General features: G+C 40.0%; 1 protein-coding gene across 4 annotated transcripts in view; it reads right to left on the bottom strand.

The window, feature by feature from the left end:
• The window catches only part of LOC105842037 (TWiK family of potassium channels protein 9), a 372,737-nt gene that overhangs the window by 180,140 nt on the left and 173,234 nt on the right, over nucleotides 1–19,363 (bottom strand). The window contains exons 1-2 of one of the 4 annotated variants that reach the window (XR_009975200.1): nucleotides 8,868–9,332; nucleotides 2,973–3,038 (exon numbers count right to left, since the gene is read on the bottom strand). The exons of 1 other annotated variant lie outside the window; for it this stretch is intronic. The gene's annotated coding sequence lies outside the window, so the exon portion shown is untranslated. Of the gene's footprint in view, nucleotides 1–2,972; nucleotides 3,039–8,867; nucleotides 9,333–19,363 lie in introns of those variants that run through there. 2 more of the 4 variants (XR_009975199.1, XM_038016239.2) reach the window with 2 other exon arrangements.

Below are 19,363 nucleotides of genomic sequence, written 5' to 3'. Positions count from 1 at the left end.
ATCTTGACAATCTGCAGATGTTGAGAACAGACCGTAGGCCCAAGAATGTGTTAGGGCCAACCCACCAAACGACTCTCCTTTCACTCTCCCACCCAACGTCTGATCTTCTCCCGGAGTCAGAGCGACCATCAACGATCACTACAACCAAACCTGACACTAATAGTATTAATTAGTTTTGAATTCAAAGAAAGAATTGTCATTTCAAAGAATTGAAATTCAAATAAAACAGTTTTAGAATTTTTCAAAAGAATTTTCCAACGTTCTTTTTACTAGTAATGTTTATTATTTATGATTCGCGGCGTAAAGTCTGAGATGAGATAAGAAGATAATAGATAGTGTTCATTTCGTATCAAAGACTTTGACTATAGATCAAAATGTATAGAAATCTCGGAACCTAGTACACTCAATTTCTAAGTTTGAACAGGGAAAATCGAAATTTAGCTCTAATGTGCAATCTATATTGAGCTATAAAGCCCATAGCACACGGCGTATTTTAAACGCGCAGTCGACGCGCAGATGACGCGCATATACGCGATTCAAACGAAACTAGATGATGACCGAGCCTTACTCGATTTTTTTTTTATAACGCCGTCTTGTTGTTTCTTTAAAGCGGTTAAAATAGTATTGTTATCGGCCAATAGATGTCGGGAAGAGTTATAAAGTGAAAACACGAATAAAACAACATTTTCTGACAATAAATCGTAGCTAGATCGATTTATCGTCCCCGAAATCCCCTGTATACTAAATTTCATGAAAATTGTTGGAGCCGTTTCCAAGATTCAGATTATATATAATATATATATATATATATATAAGAATTGCTCATTTAAAGGTATAAGATTCGAACGAACCTTGAAACCCTAAGCACACGCGGTGATCGTGAAGCGCGCGTCTACTGTGCGTATACGCGCAGATACAGCGATACAGACGATTTGTAGTCTTCTACAGCTAGCTTCTATTTTTTGATCAGATCAGTATAAAAGTCGTCGTGGCCTAAAGGATAAGACGCCCGGAGCATTCGTGTTGAGCGATACACCGATGTTCGAATCCCAGGCGGGTACCAATTTTTCTACTAAAATACGTACTCAACAAATGTTCACGATTGACTTCACACGGTGAAGGAATAACATCGTGTAATAAAAATCAAACCTGCAAAATTATAATTTGTGTAATTACTGGTGGCAGAACCTCTTGTGCGTCCGCGCGGGTCGATACCACCACCCTGCCTATTTTTGCCGTGAAGCAGTAATGCGTTTCGGCTTGAACGGTGAGGCAGACGTTGTAACTATACTTTTTTTTTTTAACAATCACGCCACGTAACTGGTCCCATGATAAATTCGTAAAAGAACTTGTGTTACAGGTACCAGATAACGGAAATAAATGTAAGATTTTTATTATACACATACATATATTTAATATACATCCATAACCCTGGAAAAGACATTTATATTTATCATACAAATATCTTCCCTTGGCGGGATTCGAACCCGCGACCCCCTTGTGTAGTGACCGTGTCACTTACCACTACACCAGACGGCTGTTAACTTGAGACCTTAGAACTTATATCTCAAGGTGGGTAGCGCATTTACGTCGTAGATGTCTATGGGCTCCTGTAACCGCTTAACACCAGGTGGGCTGTGAGCTCGTCCAGCAATCAAAGCAATAAAAAAAAAAGTTGTATAATGGCGTAGGCCCCTTCCTACGCACTTCATAGGCGATAAAAACGCGCTTCACACAAACGCAAAAATCGGCATCTACAGCAGCGCGTTTTAAATACGCCGTGTGCTAGGGGCCTAAACGTAATATGATATTTTCTTCTTAAACATTATTTTTTCGCACTTTATCAAAAATGATTGATGCAACGCCACTCCACTTCCGAGGTTCAAGTCCGATTGGAGACGGATAAAACATGCCCATAAAATCTTATCAATCACAAAAAATGTACGGAGGAAATACGAAGTACCGCAGACTGACAGCTGACTTATTTCTAGGACAGGCTGTTTTTATACCAGATGGTACAATCCATTACGTTAAGTTTCAATTGTTACGGACTGTATCTTCTCTCAATTAAATGAAGACCGGGCAAATAAATGTCAATTAAGTTTTTATATGTGTTCCTAGTTATTTTTACGGCTTAATTTCGCGTTTTGTGATTTTCATTTTATGATTTCTGACGTTTCGAATACTTTTTTTTCTTTTTTCTTTATGGCAATAGTTTGAATACTTTAAGGTTTTTGTAGAGGATTAAGGTTTTATTCTTCGACATTTGAATATTGTATCTACTGTGTCTACTGTCAAATTATATATCTATACTAATATATAAATCTACAGTGGTTTTTACGGATGTTCCGTTATAACTACTGAAGCATGCATCCGAGTGACTTGAAACTTGGTATCCATGTAGAAAATACATGTACCTTAATGGATAGGCTAATATTTATATGAGTGGTTTGGACTCCCTACACCAGTTGCGGGGGCGTTCGTGATGAGAATCTTTGTGGGGGTGAGAAATAATAATGTTAATTTTAAATTCCCCGCGAAGCTCATAGAAAGCTACTGCCTTATCTTTTCAAAATAATAGATGTGAGCTACTCACAAAGCGATGAAACCTTGAGAAATATTTCTATCTCAACGACAATCTTTGACACTTCACTTAAGACTTTATTTATATTGAGTATTTACTAATTAGTTTTGCTAGGAACATTGCTCTTGTAAAAGGGGTTAGGGGTATCTTTAATCCTTGTGAATGATAGTTCAGAACTTTTTCGATTTTTTTCCAAAACCTTAATATAGTTCCACTGACGTCATTGTTAAAAGAATCGCCAATGGCAATCAAATAAAAATAGAATCCGTATTATGAAATGCATGAATTAAAATCAACCTAAAAAAAAGCTGTAATTTTTGTTATTGATACAAATAGACCTCGTCAATCAATTAAACAAAAAAACGGATGACAAAACAGAAAAAAATACCTTTAAAGTGCTGTTTTAATGCTTCTTTAGGGGCTAATAATAGCTGTTTCGATTTCCCCCATATATCTGTAAAAAATTAACACATATTGTATAAGTTTTTATTTTTTATTGCCTTTTTAGGCAGACGAGCGTACGGCCCACCTGATGGTAGTGGTTACCGTCGCCCATGGACTTCAGAAATGCCAGGAGCAGAGCCAAGCCGCTGCCTACCGTATATAGATGGGCACATAAGCGAACAAGCATCACCGCATGGCACGTAAATGATGGATGTGAATCGATCATAAGACACACATAACAATCATAAATATAAAGTTTTGATTAATATCCATATTCCAGTGTAGCTTTTATTTGCGTAAAAAAAAAAAAATATTAATTTAATTCGTGTACAATATGTATAAGTTTGTACGTATAATGTCTACATTTGAAAACTCTTACAATTGAGGTACACAGACATTTATGTTTTCAACAGATCATACACTAATTAAAAAAAAATATGAATACACTGGTAGCGATTAATATTGTTATAATAATATACGCTTTCCATTGAAGATTCCTCAGAATACCTTTGGGGGAAACAACAAAGGAGAGATCTTCCACTGAGCGGGTAAAGTTATTCAGTAAACCGACGGTCTGAATGTATTATTGATTGGAACTTATATACGAGTATAAGCAAGCTTGAAAATGTTTTAGCGGGATTCAGGCACCTGCCAATTAAATTCTGTTCAATGATAGCTACTGTCATATACAAGAAAATGCTAAATTACTAGTACATGAACAGACATATATTTTCTACAATGTCATCAATGTACAATATTGTCACTGACCGATTTCTACTTATACTAGGTATAGTTATATATATTTTACTGGTGGTAGGACCTCTTGTGAGTCCGCGCGGGTGGGTACCACCACCCTGCCTATTTCTGCCGTGAAGCAGTAATGCGCTTCGGTTTGAAGGGTGGGGCAGCCGTCGTTACTATACTTGAGACCTTAGAACTTGTATCTCAAGGTGGGTGGCGCATTTACGTTGTGGATGTCTATGGGCTCCAGTAACCACTTAACACCAGGTGGGCTGTGAGCTCGTCCACCCATCTAAGCAATAAAAAAAAAATCTATACATACAGTAGTACTATTTGTTTATGATTTTTAATAACCAATTAACCGGAGGTGGGCTGTGACAATTACTGCGATACAAAATTAATTAAAATAATAATCACGAAAAATTACTATATAGTAATTTGCTTGAGTGCTTCATTGAAAATATCAAAGGCATAAATTTTATTATAATTATTAAGTAAATATTAAATTAATTGTATCGAACATAATCCAAAAAAGGAATTCAATTAATTGAGTAGTATTCAAGCGAAAATATTTCAGTACGAAAACTTTGAAAAGGATCGGGAAAACAAAATGAAGCTCGCGTTAACCTTTTAAAATTCATGAATAGATTCTAAAATATTTCATTTACCTTTCATACATATTTTAATAAAATGATTAGTTTCTCATAAACGAACAATTATTATCTATACTCATACGTATTATTTCACTTGTCTAATTTTTTTCACCTCTATATTATACTTAGTCTGGCCATAAATACTGTTACAATTAAAAATAAACAAAATATTACATTTGAATTTGGAATCTGTCATTTTTATATGATTGCCCATTGAGTTTTCTCATTTTGGCGCCAATACATTGTACAATATTTTGCGATATTAAAATGGAGTGGGGTGATAAAGAGAACCGAATCGCTGTGATTGCATTACACAAAGTAGGTATGGAGCCAAATGCAATTTTTAAAACTCTCCATACGCTTGGTATTAGTAAAATGTTTGTGTACCGCGCTATTTATAGGTGCAATGAGATCTCCTCTGTTTGTGACAGAAAAAGATCTGGCCGTCCACGTAGTGTTCGTACGAAAAAGGTGGTCAAAGCAGTAAGGGAAAGAATTCGAAGAAATCCTGTCCGAAAGCAAAAGATTTTATCTCGGGAGATGAAGATAGCACCTAGAACCATGTCGCGTATTTTAAAAGATGACTTAGGACTTGCAGCCTATAAGAGACGTACTGGTCATTTCTTAACTGATAATTTAAAAGAGAATAGGGTGGTAAAATTGAAACACTGAAGCGATACACAAAAGGAGGTCATAGAAAATTTTTGTTTACGGATGAGAAAATTTTTACAATTGAGTAACATTTCAACAAACTAAATGACTGTAATTATGCTCAAAGGTCTAAGGAAGCTTCCCAATTAGTCGACAGAGTGCAACGTGGGCACTATCCGACTTCAGTGATGGTTTGGTGGGGTATTAACTATAAAGGAGTGACTGAGCCATACTTTTGTGAAAAAGGTATCAAAACATCGACACAAGTGTATCAAGATACCATTCTTGAAAAGGTAGTGAAGCCTCTTAACAACACCATGTTCAATAATCAAGAATGGTCCTTCCAGCAAGACTCGGCGCCAGGTCATAAAGCTCGGTCTACGCAGTCTTGGTTGGAAACGAACGATTCGGACTTCATCAGAGCTGAAGACTGGCCGTCGTCTAGTCCCGATCTTAATCCGCTGGATTATGATTTATGGTCAGTTTTAGAGAGTACGGCTTGCTCTAAACGCCATGATAATTTGTCCTAAAACAATCCGTACGATTGGCAGTGAAAATTTTTCCCATGGAAAGAGTGCGTGCTTCTATTGATAACTGGCCTCAACGGACTGTATTGCAGCCAATAGAGACCACTTCGAATAAGCTTTTTATACTTTAAATTTTTTTATATTTATGTATTAAACTAACACACTGTAAAAGTAATAAATGTTATTTGCCATAGATTTTTGTTGTTTTCCTTTGTAACAGTATTTATGGCCAGACTAAGTATACTAGCTTTTGCCCGCGACTCCGTCCACGTGGAATAGTTACTTTGTCATAATACTAAATTTTAGCCGCGATTTCATTTATGTAGAAAGTGAAAATGTTTTTGAATAATAAAATGTTAAAGACTTCAAAAGAGGAAGGCTATCAATTCGACCACTATTTTTTTGTAGTTCCTGAGATTAGCGCGTTCAAACAAACAAACAAATCAGCTTTATAATATTATAAGTATAGATATCTAGATATTTCATTGATTTAAATTACAAGCAATATATCGTTCGATTAACGATTATGTAGGTACTACTGCAAGCCAATTGAAATTTAATTAAAACCACTGGAGCAGTCACCCGTGACCACGAAAATTGTAAACTATTCAAAACGTCGAAATCACAATAAATAGGCGAGATTAAGCCGTAAAAATAGTTTTAATTGCGTTTATAACTCGCGATGAACGAAGGAGGAAACAATTCAGATGTTTGAACTATCAATAAATTATTGTATCTTAATAATATTAAGCTGACCCTGCTCGACTCCATTGTCAAAAGTGTCCTCCTGTTCGGATGTGAGACCTGGAGAGTGACCAAGACACTCACGAACCGACTGCAGGTATTTGTAAATAAGTGCTTGAGGTCGATACTCCGCATATTCTGGCCAGTCACTATCTCTAATAAAGACCTTTGGATTAAATGTGAGCTAAATCCCATCGCGCAAGACATTGCTCATCGGAAATGGCGTTGGATAGGACACACTCTACGGCGCAGCGGAGTCAACGCTGCACCAATCGCGTTTGAGTGGCGACCGCTTGGCAGGAGAAGACCTGGTCGCCCTGTACACACTTGGCGACGCACCGTGGAGTATGAGATGAGGACTGCCAACGTGACCTGGAGTGATGTCAAGGAGCAAGCGCAAGACAGGGTAAAGTGGAGACAACTTGTGAGGGCCCTATGTACCAGCGGGGTACCCTACTACAACAACAATACAAACTTTTCAACAGACAATCGAACAGCGAAATGACTTCGGAATAGTTAGCTAATAAATTGCCGTCAACTTACATATAATTGTAGCGACAACTATTGTAAATATTTGATCATTTATAATAACAGTTACGACGGAGTTTCGCTTAGTTAACCTCTTCCGGTAGATAGGAGACAGAGGCAACTTTAGGAACATTAGTATGAAAATCGAATTACCTCCGGCCAAAGCGCACTTACTAACAAACATTATATTGAACGTGAAGACACTGTATTGGTCGTACGTGCTGCTTACATGGACGTAAAACTTTTATAGGACTCTTTTGATGAGCATTGCTGAGTATATAAAACGAGCCCCGTGTAAACGATAACGTGTATGTCACTACCTAATTCAAGACAAGAGACCAAGCCTTTAACTTGAGGTAACTGAATTCCTACCCGTCAAGCCGTAAATGGCTGTTTTACGGCTCTTAACAAGAGATAGAGATGTATGTATAAAAAAACAGGAGATTAAACTGGTGGATTAAATGGTGGTAGGACCTTTTGTGAGACCGCACGGGTATTTCTATTCCCGCCTATTTCTGCCGTGAAGCAGTAATGCGTTTCGGTTTGAAGGGTGGGGTAGCCGTTGTAACTATACTGAGACCTAAGAACTTATATCTCAAGGTAGGTGGCGCATTTACGTTTTAGATGTAGGCTCCAGTAACCACTTAACACCAGGTGGGCTGTGAGCTCGTCTACCCATCTAAGCAATAAAAAAAAACATTAAAATATCTTTGAAATTATGACCAATATAAAATATTATGTCCTTCAAACTAAGTTGTTATAAGCAATAAAATAAATAAAAAGTGGAACATTATATTACGTCCATGCTACATATCTATTATGCGGAGATAGGTTCTATAGTTATTTTAGTGCTCTTACACAATGCCTAGTACAGGTTCGTATTTGTTTAAGAATAATTTAATGGTGGTATTAGGTATGGGTCATGCTGCTTACAATCTGTTGAATTAAATGCGTTATACTTAGGCATAATGCCATAGAGAGAAATAGAACACATGTGGAGATATACGTCAGAGTTTTTTATTTATTACTTAGATGGTAGGACGAGCTAACAGCCCACCTGATGTTAAGTGGTTATTAGAGCCCATAGACATCTACAACGTAAACGCGCCATCCACCTTGAGATATAAGTTCTGAGGTCTCAGTATAGTTACAACGGCTACCCCACCCTTCGAACCGAAACGCATTACTGCTTCACGGCGGAAATAGGCGGAGTGGTGGTACCTACCCGTGCGGACTTCCAAGAGGTCCAACCACCAATGAGATATGATCTTCCACCGAGCGGGTGATATTGCTTGGTAAACCGAAAATGTCGTAAGCGAGATTCAGGTATCTGTCAAATGTCTGGTGCTGTATGATGGCTACCCGGCACACACATAATACATAAGTACTATAAATATGTATATAAACGCTATTACATCGTTCAAATCGGAGCTGATTCATGCGAATTGACACCACACTATACCAGTTATTTTTAAATTGTACCTACCGTGAATCTTCAAGAAACGTCAATACCATTGCTGGAGATCAGTCCCGCAATACGAGATTATGACGTCCTTAACAAATTTATACATTAGAATACGAATATTAAGAAAGTCCACTATGCTCTTTCTACATGAGTAAATTTACAATACTAAAATTTAGAAGTACCTAATTTCATAGAGCCTTATTTTGTTTGTTCACTTGGAAGGAAAAAAAACACTAATGATATATTTTAGTGTATGTCTGATAGTTATGTGTTAGATTTTTAAGTTACTAACATAGATTATAAGTAATTTTTACAAAATGCTATATGGTTTTGAAAAAAACTGAAATAAAGTATAAATAATGATTTTTAAAATGGAACTTCTTTAGGCGCATGAGGGTAAAATTTTTACAGAACGTCACGCAGGTATGCAACGGAAGTGACATCAAACTACTATTGAATTTAAGTACTTGTCAAACGTCAGTAGTAGTAGTTTTTGTATTTTTCTAACTGGAAAGTCAAATGTATCATACCATACAGCCTCATCATCATCATTTCAGCCTATCGCCGTCCACTGCTGAACATAGGCCTCTCCAATAGATTTCCAGTGCGACCGGTCCATTGCCACCTGCATCCAACGAGACCCAGCGCTTTTTACTAGGTCATCGGTCCATCTAGTAGGTGGCCGTCCCACACTGCGCTTGCCAGTACGTGTTCGCCACTCCAGGATCTTTCTGCCCCATCGACCGTCCTCTCTTCGTGCTATGTGGCCGGCCCATTGCCACTTCAGTTCACTAATTCTACGGGCTATGTCAGCAACCTTACCATACAGCCTAATATTTTATAATTTTTTTGTGAAAAATGTTAATAGGAATTGAATTGAAATGAAAAGAATTTGGAACATTAATCAAATAGCATGAAATTAAATTATTCAATTCAATTGGCAAAATATTAGTCATTTACAATTTAGAAATCTAAACATAATGTGACTGTCAACACTGAGGTTTGAGATTGACATTTGACAGACTTTTGGCAACATATTTTATCTTCCTTTTTCCTTTCCTCTAAGTCTCGAAAGTTTTAGATTTGTATAAATATAAGCAAGACTTATAAATTAGTTTGCCAAAAAAGTTTCACTTCCGACATGTGTACTTTGTACGCACGCACTTTTTTTTTGTCTAAATACCGCTTTTGTACCTGCTATATAAATTCTCGTTTAAATATAAATGTAAATAACCTTGTACTGTCAAATGTAAAAAACAAGCCAGACACGAGCTGTGAATAAAATAACAAAACGTAATTTGAGTACGTACAAACGTGCGTTACGTAACAGGTAATATTTAAGGGCGATATTCGGAAGGGAAAAAACCTTTGTTCAGATATAATTGAACGAGGGCGAGGAAAACGCGATATCATTTTACTTCGTTGTGTAAATTAGACGGTATTTAGCGTTGTGGTTTACGTCCAAACGCGTTGGCGCATGGTGCGGTTTTACTACCAATATCTACAGGCTGTCAAGTCCCAGATACCCCCTGTGCTCCCTAGCACGGATAGGTAAGAGGTTCGGTACCCAGGATTCTGCAATGAGGGGGCGCGCGGGAAATGTAGGACTTGACGCCCTACAGATTTGAGGAACAAACCGCGGTCCCAAGGATGCTTAGGTTCGGCCCCCTGCCCGAAAAATTAAAAATGGTGTGGTTTTATTAGTGACAGAGTGTAATGCGAACCCCCAGCCGATTAAACTAGTGCCCTGCCTTTTTCTACCGCTTCTTCTGTTCTTTTTTTTTATTGATTAGATGGGTGGACGAGCTCACAGCTCGCCTGGTGTTAAGTGGTTACTGGAGCCCATAGATATCTACTACATAAATGTACCCACCTTGAGATATAAGTTCAAGATCTCAGTATAGTTACAACGGCTGCCCTACCCTTCAGACCAAAATGCATTACTGCTTCACGGCAGAAATAGGCAGGGCGATGGTACTTACCCACGCGGACCCACAAAGGGAGGTCCTACGTTTAAAGGTATAACATTGGAACGCGTGGCTCAAGATCTTGTGGTTGTATCTTATAATAGTATGGTTAGTGGCTTATATCTTGTATGCTTTTTTCTTTGTACGTGACTCAACAGCTAGAAGATCCCGCGAGGCAAAACCTCAGAATAGGCGAAGAAAAGCAGCGAGAAAACTACAACTGACTCACGATCTTCAACGATCAGGAAATGACTGAAAAAATATGGGCGAAAGATCCCACCTAGTGTTAAATGGTTTCTGGAATCTACATCACCACATAAATTCCGTAATCCACCTTAGATATGAAGTCGAAATCTCAATTATATTTGATTACATCTGTCCCGTTGTTGAAACCCAGACAGAAATAGGCAGCGTGGTGGCCTACAGCCGTATGGACTGTCAATACGCCTTTTTTATCCATCCACCGGAGAAAATCGCCGGATCCCCATCCGCGCAGAGGGTGGAGTACGTGGGAGTTGAACCTCACTAAGAACTCCTGCCGCTCACAGCCGGCGCCTTAACCCGGACCGGGCCGGAGCCCAGTCGGGGTTATTGAGACGGCGGGACAGGCTTTACGCAGAGCATATTACATGCATCCCGCCGTACCCCAGACGCCGGAGCGGCGGCACGACCACCGATTCCCACGGTCGACGGGCCGGGAGCCCACCATGTCAATACACCCTACATATTTACTGACGAAAAAAAAAGTGTTTTAGGAATCTTAATATGATATGTTAACAATCTTGTGGTAGATAGGATTGTTAGTGATTGACTTTCTAGTCATTGTTAATCGTTATATGAATTCGACACGGCCATAATCAAAACAGTCTCCATCTAAGGGCGTTATTTGTTGAAATAGCGAATGTTTAATAACCAAAACAAGGTAACATCGAAACAAAAAAAGCTAAATAAAAACCAACAGGCTCTGCGTTACTTTCAGATTTACGTTTGAATATAGTGTATTCTTATTAATTGTAATTAAATTTTCGCCTACTTCTAATTGTTGAACGGAATGAGACCTATCTATTCATGTACATAGTTCTAGTAACGGTATAATATGACAATATCGAGGTTACCTGACTTGTGCCTCTAAAGAGTAGAATAGAAACTTTTATTTCAATAAGCTCTTAATTAATATAAAAAAAGAACAAAACTATTCTGAATATTTTACAATATCAAAACTCGAGTCACGCAAAATTATTTGGAAAATATTTTTTTAATCTTAAACGAATGTAAAGTCATCGCTGCATTGAGCTACGTTTATGAAGCTAATCTCACATTATCACGAACGTAAAAGTTTATTCGTCGAAGCTATGAAACACGAACAACGTGAACGTAAATAATTTAATAATGAACGTAAGCTTTGTTGAAGATCGTAAATAAGGTAAGTCGAATAAATAAGGTAAAATAAAGACTTCCTCTGTATTAAAAGCTAATTATGAGGTCATCATTTTTATTAGTTAATACATAGATGCGCGAACACGAGCCTACATCCCGGTTTAAGTGGTCATGCACATAAAACCGTTTTTTTTATCCTACCTATGCTGATAGCCTTGAGAGGCTATTTCAGCTTCACCCTAACGTGTATAGGTGAGTTCGCGGGGCCCAAACCGGAGTGTTGCTAACACTGACCGTAGGAAGGGCAGTGCTTCGCAGAATCTACCACTGGATCGGAAACGCGACCTACTCAGAAGATCCGGCGAGAAACTCAGTGGGTTGTATCTATGGGTTAATTCGCTCGTCGAGCCCTTCGTTGCAAGTGACGGGTTCGGCGAGGACGGTGATCGGATTAAACCGTGATGACTGCCATTCTTAATGCATGAGGTCGAGTCTCAAATGTATTGTGCAAAGGTCGTCTCAATCTTCAAATCGAAAAACATAACCTCTTCGCGCCAGAAGTAAGCACGATAGTAGTATCTACCCGCGCAAACTATAATAAGCTCTACCGCCAATAAAAAAAAAAAATCTCAAATTAATTTTTGTAGTATTTAATTATTAAATTACTATTACGTATTTACCTAATAACCCAATTCGTTTCTGTTAGTTCAAGAAAATGGGGTTACATAAACAATTGTATGGACCTAGCAAATATAACGTTACATAGAAGTGGCAATACCACTCATACAAAGCAAGCAATGTAAGTCGAAATAAAAACCCTCTTCGAACGGTACCACCATAACGAGAACCGTAATTCAACTAAACAAAATCTGAATGACACAGCAGAGAACGAAACTTTTATCTATAGATAGATCATGTGCAATTGGTCATACGTTGGTCGAATTGATTACATAAGAGGATAGTTAGGAATGCCGCGATCCATCACATTCTACAAACAAATGTGAGAAAAACGCAGCTGTGTAAAAGCTGACGAACAAATATGGTAAGAGGTCGATCGATCTACTAAGAAATTTGAGAACGGTATCTTAAGCTTTGTCTAGTCCTCACTGAAATTAAAAATATATAGGTATAATTACAGGTTTTTCTTTTTGTATTGTTGAGATAATTTACTAAACTTTAATGGCCTCTCGTATTAATTTTATTTCGTTGGAAATTTCAGACGCTTCTCAAACTTTTTGTAAGTCATCCGTAGTCAGAAGAAACACGTTTATTCAATTATAGTGACCGAGCAAACGGTATTGCTCGACCAACCCAGAGTATGAAGATTTTTTTCTTTTGGTACTTATAACCGCTGTTGGTCTAAAGATCTCGCCACTTATTCAGTATTGGACGACTCATCCAGATCAGGAAGGACTGCTAACCACTACCCGAGCGCCCTTAGAAAAGGCCTACCAGCTTAAGGGCAGCTGCACTACATCTATTACTAGATCGGTATTACGACTACCATTCGTAATATCGGGCAGGAAATTCAGTGGACTGATTCTATAGCCTAAGGCTCACATTCGTTCAGTTGGACCAGTACGGTGACATGTGTTTTGGTTACTGCTACCAGTAGCTTCCACAATACTGAGATTGTATCAGAACGATTCTTGAGAACGTGTCTAGGGCGTTCACGGCGGATGGCGGTTGCGTGATCCGGATCGGAAGTGTATTTGGATGCGGTCATAGTAACTGAGTCTTCGTATCAGCGAAAATATGTCATTGGGAACTTTGTTAAGTTTTTCATCGGATATTCTTATATTATATGTCGGAGACGGTCTTTAGTTTGGTAGCTAAACGAAACGCAGCACAATTCCCGAGAGATGGCGGCACGATTGCGGTATCGTCGAAACTCGGCTTCGTGCTACGACAGAGCCTAATGTAATGTAATGCGTTTCAGTATCTTCAGTCGGCGTCCATGCGCCACTTCGATAAAGCGGCCCGACACGACAACCCTCTCATCGTGGCCGCCGGTAACTACATTCCCGATCCTGCGGACAGAATGGAAAGCAGTCGACGTCGCCCAAAACACGTCATCTCGGATCCTCCCGATCCACTAACGGTGCTTTTAGGTACTTCAAGCACCAGTCACCGTTCTCGTCGAACCCGTCGCTTGCGACGAAGGGCTCGACGAGTAAATTAACTCTCAGACACAGCCCACTGAGTTTCTCGCCGGATCTTCTCAGTGGGTCGCGTTTCCGATCCGGTGGTAGATTCTGCGAAGCACGGCTCTTGCTAGGGTTCGTGTTAGCAACATCGTCAGGTTTGAGCCCCGTGAGCTCACCTACTAAAGTTAGGGTTACGCTGACATAGCCGCTAGGGCTATCAGCTTAGGTAGGAAAAAAAAAAAAAGGTTTGGAAGGTGGGGCAGCCGTTGTAACTATACTTGAGACCTTCGAATGTATATCTCAAGAAGGGTGGCGCATTTACGATGTAGATGTCTATGGGCTCCAGTAACACTTAACACCAAGTGGGCTGTGAGTTCGTCCACCCATCTAAGCAATAAAATAAATAAATAAAAGGCTAGCCGATGGAGGCGCGTAGACGTCATCTTACTTATCAACCAGCTTTCTTGAATAACAGTGCCTCCGTCCTAAGAACTGACATTCGTTTTCGTTTGCTAACGTCATATTGTGATGATTTCTAAATTGTTCTAAGACAACAAACGTGATTGGTGTATACTCAATATTCCTCTGAGCTCGATCACCCACCCTATTTGCCCCTACGATGTCTGATGATGGTGTTAATAATTGTGGCTTCTCCGACATATGTAATATCTTCATCAAAAACATTACATTTTTTCTTATATAAAAACCATTCAAGATATAACTAAAAAAAAATTACTAAATAAAAATTATATAGATTGATCTTTTTGCCAAACTTTTATAGGTAAGAGCGGATATTATCCTCCTTCTGATGAAACACAATTATGTTACTGTATGAGCGCGCAAGACGCCAGCATACCTACCAACTTAAAACGAGATATTAAAATTCATCATCGATTTTCCGAAGAGAGAGATTTTCCTCGCAAAAAAACATTTTTCTTAAATGAGAAATGATATTCACAATACGGTACACACACACACACATTTCATATTTAAAAATGTACGTGCCCTATATTGTACATTGAAATATGGCGTAAGCTTTGACGTGAGTACCATTGATAACTGTGCAAATTCTCGATCACTTTCAATTAACTCAATTCAATAATACAACCATTCCACAAAACGCATAAAAATGAGTTTAAAAAGTTGTTTTTAGATGAGTTTTTTTTTTTTATAGCGTTTATGGGTGGACGAGCTCACAGCCCACCTGGTGTTAAGTGATTTACGGAGCCCATAGACATCTACAACGTAAATGCGCCACTCACCTTGAGATATAAGCTCTAAGATCTCAGTACAGTTACAACGGCTGCCCCACCCTTCAAACCGAAACGCATTACGGCTTCACGGCAGAAATAGGCAGGGTAGTGGTACCTACCCGCACGGACTCATAAGAGGTCCTACCACCAGTTAATGCAAGAATATTAAATGGGGAATTCCCTATTGGGAATGGCGAATGTTAAATGGGGAATAGTTTGAGGTGACTATCAGTCCCCCTTTTGTTTAATGAAAATATAAACAGTAGTAATTTGAGACATGAATTCTACTATCCAAACTAGAACATAAGGTCGAAGTCTCAAACATATTATAAAGCATGTGCACGAGCTGACCTTATTAACAAAGATTGACAATCATCATCATCATCAGCCCACAGACGTCCACTGCTGGACATATACCTCCCCCAAGGCTTGCCATAATGACCAGTCCTGCGCCGACCTCATCCTGCAGTTTCCCGCGACCTTTAGCATTTCGTCAGTTCACCTCGTAGGAGGTCTACATAAATTTAATTTACAATAACAAATTGGAATCACGTTAATGGCCATACAATTATTTTTTTTCTTACAAGATTAATTAATTGAAATAATAATGAGTGTACACAAAATACATAAACGAAGAGACATAAAACGGTACAATTATTGCAGAGAATGAATCGAGGCCCGCTACTAGAAGAAAAGCTTTATGAACAAAACATTAATGTCAGAGAAAAGATACATTACTTGGATTAGGCTTCGTTCCATAAATTAAGTAAAGATATAATTAAAACTACTTTTACGGTCTAAGCAAGCTGTTTTTTTTTTTAATTGTCGATGATTCGACTTTTCCAGACTTTTCGTTTCCAGAGGTCTTTTTTGCCACGTACCATCCGGCTATGGAATGAGCTCCCCTCCACGGTGTTTCCCGAGCGCTATGACATGTTCTTCTTTAGAAGAAGCTTGTGAAGAGTATTAAGCGGTAGGCAGCGACTTGGCTCTGTCCCTGGCATTACTAAAGTCCATGGGCGACGGTAACCACTCACCATCAGGTGGGCCGTATGCTCGTCTGCCTACAAGGACAATAAAAATAAAAAAACTTTACAGTTTCCGTACCATAAAAAAATTGCTTAATTATTATGTCTACGACATGCGAAAACCATGTTAAAGGTCTTATCAACAAATATTGTCTATGCGAAGAAGGATCATCTGTATATTACTAAATTGAGTAGGTCTTTTCAAACGCGGATCGAACAGATACCTCATTAGTAAGAAATGCTTAATTGAGCCCCTTTTTTTGGTACGGAGGAAACCTCCGAACTTCCGCCCTCCACTAGGAATGGTGGGCGGGGTATGTTGGAGTCGAACCGACTAAAGCTTCCTGTCGCTCAACAACCAACGTCCGAGCCTCGCATGAGACAAAACTCGTGAAAAGGCAAAGGGGGGAAAGTTAACCGTTTAGTGCGGAGCACATTTCTCCCATCACCCTCCCACATGGGACGTTAGAACGGCAATCGTCGGCGCCACGACCACCACCCCTCACGGTCCGCAGACTATCCGAAGACCGCCTAGATGGCGCCGGTTAGAATGAGTTAACTGAGCCCCTGGTGCTGGTTGAAATACAATGAATAAATGACGATGAAGAGCTTTATGCAGGGTATTGTGTTTACAAACATCTTGTGAGTAGCGCCGTTTTTTTTGTCTTATATTAGCCTTGAGGAGTTATGGACGGACCACTCCACCGGACGTGCAAGAGTAACTGCTCGATTTAATCCCAACACCCATGTAAATACGAGCAGGCTTTATGAAACAATTCCCTAATCTTAACTCGACTGACGAATGGAGCTCCTCGTTTGATTACGCTTTTACGAGACATCGTTACGAAACGAAAATTATACTTTTATAAACCATTATTCGAAATCCTATCAACGTTTTTCATTTTTACGATCGAACGAATAACGACTGATATTATTTTTTATAGACTTTATTAATACTTAACAAAACGCCGTTTTTTTCATTGTTATTGAATCGAGCCGAAAATTATAAGTACGGTTTCGTTGAATATCATTTGTAATTTTAGAATGTTTAAGCCGGTGTAAAGACTTTTCTAATCTAGGTCAGTTTTGGTCGAATTTCGGTTGCGAATTGTTTTGAAATTTCGCCCCTATTTAAATTATACACACTATTATTTGACATGTACTTACCACAAGTTTCATATTCTGTGAATTTCCGTTTTTGGAACGAAGTTCCTTATGGGACGATGCGGAGGGGTACCCTAACCGGGAAAAAACATCCGTTTCAGTTTAAAGGGTGATGCAGCCGTTGTAACTATACTTGAGACCTTAGAACTTATATCTCAAGGTGGGTGGCGCATTTACGTTGTAAAAGTCTATGGGCTCCAGTAATCACTTAACGCCAGGTGGGCTATGAACTCGTCCACCCGTCCATAAAACCCTTTCATTAATCATTTCAATACCAAATATTGTTTTCCAATATACGAAAGAATTAAAGGCGATAAAGTTAAAATACCCACACTGTTGCAACACTTCACAATATCTTCCGTAATAAAATTTTATCTTTCTCTATTTAATAAAAATACAACGCGTTTTAGAATTTTAAAAAATTCACGCAAATTAAATTTTCACGTGACACGTTTTTAGGGAGCCAACAAAAATGTCATTTCATCTAAGTTTCGGGACACCTGCATCGGTCTGTCCGAAATTTCCGCCATTAAGCGTCGCATGTTAGCAACGCTTCTGAATAAATTAAATTCTAGTTGAAACTTAGTTTACCCGAAGGTTTTTAATGAAACAGTAAGGTATGACGAGCGACGTAAATATCTATATATTAATACGTGAAGCAAAAACTTTGTATCCCTTTTTACGAAAATTGCGCGGACGGAGGAGTATCAAATTTCCCATGCATCAAAAATTCGGGGGTTGATGCTTCCCGCTTCCGTAGGTTTAACCCGCGATTCCCTACAAGTAACCCCTGGGTGGTGCTGCGAAAACACAATCGGTGGTAGGACCTAGTCCGACTGGCTGGCGACCACCCTCCAACTAGAGTCTGCCGCCAAATAGCCTAGCTGTGTTCCGGCATGTGGGTTGGAGAGCCAGTTCTATTCCTTTCCTTTCCTCCTCCTTGTTGGGGGTGAGTCTTGGTGATGCTTGGAACATGCAGAGCAAACGTGCGCGCAAGTCCGCGGGGCGTGGGTTGCTGACGGGGGTATAGGGAGACCCAGTGAAACGGTGCCTGCCGCCGCCCGCCGGTCAGTAGGGGACCTGGGTGTCACAACTAAACTCCGCCCCAGGAAGCTGTCCCGCCAACCGGTGTAAAATCCTGTCATACGGTCGTCGTGCCGGAGTCGGAGACCGGAGTGGATCCCGGCGATCGTATGCAGGGTGGACTGGGGGCCCTTCCATGCCCTGCGTCAGCTTCTCGCGCAACCCCGGATCGAGTGTTCATTGTGCCCTGCACTTTATTCAGGTATTGCCTTGATCTCACCTCTAGCATCCTACCTCTCCAAATCCTTACTCTCCAACTAAAATTAATAATAATATGAAAGTCGACAAAAGAAAAAGAGTTTTTTCGGCGGATCCCCATTCCACGTTTAATGTGGATTTCAGCAATGTCAGGGGCCTACACAGTAACCTTGACGCCGTACATCACCACCTTGAGACGGCGCAGCCTGCCCTCTTTTTCCTGACTGAGACGCAGATATCTGCCCCGGACGATACGTCGTACCTCGGATACCCCGGCTACGCATTGGAGCACACCTTCCTGCGTAAAGCCGGGGTGTGCGTGTTTATCCGGGAGGATGTCTGCTGTCGTCGGCTTCGGGGCCTCGAGCAACGGGACCTGTCCCTCTTGTGGCTACGCGTGGACTATGGGGGCTGTACCAGAGTCTACGCTTGCCTGTACAGGTCTCACAGCAGTGATGCGGGGTCAGCTCTGTTTGAGCATGTACAAGAGGGGACTGACCGCGTGCTTGAGCAGTACCCATCTGCGGAGGTGGTGGTCCTTGGTGACTTTAACGCTCATCACCAGGAGTGGTTGGGGTCCAGAACCACTGACCTCCCGGGTCGGGCTGCCTACGATTTCGCCTTGTCCTACGGCCTCTCACAACTGGTGACACAGCCTACGTGTCCCAGACATTGAGGGGCACGAGCCTTCTTTGTTGGACCTTCTGCTGACCACTCACCCAGCTGGATACAGTGTGGTGGTCGACGCTCCACTTGGATCGTCTGATCACTGCCTTATTCGTGCTTCCATACCACTCTCTCGTCCTAGT

This window comes from Bombyx mori, chromosome 16 (assembly GCF_030269925.1).
Source record: "Bombyx mori chromosome 16, ASM3026992v2".
Taxonomy (NCBI): Eukaryota; Metazoa; Arthropoda; class Insecta; order Lepidoptera; family Bombycidae; genus Bombyx; species Bombyx mori.
This window is presented reverse-complemented; position numbering and strand designations above follow the sequence as displayed.